Consider the following 2,659-nt stretch of genomic DNA (forward strand, 5'->3'; position numbering starts at 1 on the left):
AAATCATTTTGTTTGTCTTTTATAGCTGTACTGAAAGCAACTCACCTGTGAACAAAAAAAAGTGAACAAGAACGTTCAAACTGTTAACACAATTGTTTCAGTTACTATGTATTTTTAATAATGTTAAAAAAAGGTGTAATATTCATGGATTTGTGTAATTATCCATTTTGTTGAGAGTGCTTGCTGAGTTCACGCTCTTCTGATTAGCTGTGATTTTTACCACTGAGACAAATTTTTGTCGCTAGAATCTTATCCTGTCTGGTTAGGACACGGTGCTGCTCCTACCAGTTAACATTAGATCTCAGCAATACTGGTAAATGAGCAAAACAAAGTGGTTTTTTTTTTTTAAAGGTGCTCAAAGTGATGTTGGGTGATGTCACTACTTGTTGACGCTGAAAGTTTTGTCAAACAAAATGGAGGCTAGCTCGACCCTCCCTCCTTCTCATCCGCACACTAACCCCCCCAAACCCTCCTTGTTGGTTATTGGCTGGAACATTTTGTTGGTTTTGTGGTGTGGGTGAGCATAGTTTGTTTTTGTTGCTGTTTGTGGAACCTGGGCTGTCTACAGAGACTGCGTTTCTTTACAGTTTTCAGGGGACAGGCAGCTAGCGGATGGTGAGGAGATGTTTGCTGTATGTGACAAATGTTTTGGCCTAAAAAATGTGACATCGCTTAGAGCACCTTTCATTTTTAAATTAAATACTGTGAGAATCATGTTCAATCTGATTTCAATTCCACAGCTGTTAAAGTATCTATTAAGAAGGTTGTTGGCAGTATTGTGTTCATTTTTCTACCAATGTTGTTTGTAAGAAATAAGTATTATAACCCACAGTAACTTTCCTTATAGAATGCTCTAACATATTTTTCATTTTCTTTTCTCTACCAAACAGCTTAGGAGAGAGTTCATCCTCCGATGCAGATCTACCTCTAGTCCACCTTCATTCCCACAACCACCTGGCCATTAATGTTTCATTAAATAATAAATATGCAATAAAATAATAAATATGCAGTCCATAGCCAGTGTCTGCCATGCACGATCTGTTCCTTGTTCATTGCAAATGTTTTAGATTGTTCTATTAAAGCTCATTATAATCTTTGAGAATGGTATTATGGTAGCTGCAACACTTCCTAGGGAAGGGATCTTTCGTGTAGGTGTTCTGGCAGAACTCGTCCAGCAGGAGTAAGTTGTGGGTCATATCGCTCCAAGATCCTCCAATCAGCACCAGCTCATCAGCAGAAGCCAGACTGTGAGACTATATTCACCTTTATTCTCTCAGCAGTTACTACATTACATTGTGTCCTTAATTTTTTTATATATATTTAAAGTTGAATCAATTCTCTGGAAAGTAAATGTCATTAAATATTAAATATATGAGGTAATATGAATCAAATTAACATTTGCATATTGTTTACTCTTAAGGCTTCTTCCTCATTTATCTACAAGGGTTTTCTTTACCATTGCCAGCTTTGCCTTGCTCATTGGGAGTTTGTAAGCATTATTTGGAACAAAATATGAAAATGGATTGGTGTGTTTAACTATTTCCATGCATGGCATAGTAAAAGAACCACCTGACACAAAGCCATGGATCATGGAATAAATTAAATTGTTACTCAAATTATCAAGCTTGTTATGCTACATTTTACATTCTAAGCAGCAGCAGCAGCCAGGCATGGTTGTAGGGTCTAATTTATGCTTTCTGCAAAATACATTCAGATTTGTATCCAGTAAGGATAAAGTTGCCCTTAACAACTCATTGAAAGCATTATTTAAATAAATCCATGTGTGTAATGCTTGTATTTTATTATTCTGTACTGAATCAAAAAGTTAAGGTTCCCTCGTAAATATATGTAGTAAGACAAAATGGTGAAACTGCATTAGGCAGCGCAAACATGTTTTGTTTTCACATGTACTGGTAAGGGAAAAATGCAACAATGTTTTTAATGCTTGTCGAATTGTATGCTAATCAACGACGAATAATGAGCCATGTATGTATAATTATTTAAAAAATATATATTCCGTGTTTTGGATGCGAGTGGCACAATGCAAGCCAGAGACACCCGGCCGCGTCTGATCTGCTCGATCCGCGTGGCAGCATACACTTTAAACTATTTAAGATTAATCGTATAGACATCGTATAGAGGTAAGGAAGACGGCTCATTAATATTAAAAAACGGTCGTTCGAATGCGATGTTTGCCAGACGCTACGATCTTTCAAAGACGTCTCCGCGATGTACGTGTGCTATCTGGGGTGTAATTCACGTTTTGAGTGTTAAAACACTCTCCCACTCTTTACCATCCATGTAACATATATTTAGGCATTATGATCACTCATAAAGTTCATACATTTAAAATTAGATCCGTTATTGCTCATGAATCATCACGTGTGTCTGTAGATCACTAGTGATTGGCTAAAAGTACGGCCGCGACGTCCTCATCAGCACCTCTGCACTGCAGTTTATAACAACGTGATGACTGTTCGGATGCAGTATATGCACACTTGAGCTTGTTTGTTAGCCAATTAGCCTATACAATTTATATTTTTGAAAACCGCCAAACTGACCCCAAACCAGCCCAAATTTTGTCCACCCGCCCAAGTCAATTTTTACCCGCACAATCAAATTCAAAACCGCCCAATTGGCAACACTGATTGGCTATATC

The sequence above is a fragment of the Carassius carassius genome, chromosome 20 (assembly GCF_963082965.1).
Source record: "Carassius carassius chromosome 20, fCarCar2.1, whole genome shotgun sequence".
In the NCBI taxonomy this organism is placed as follows: Eukaryota; Metazoa; Chordata; class Actinopteri; order Cypriniformes; family Cyprinidae; genus Carassius; species Carassius carassius.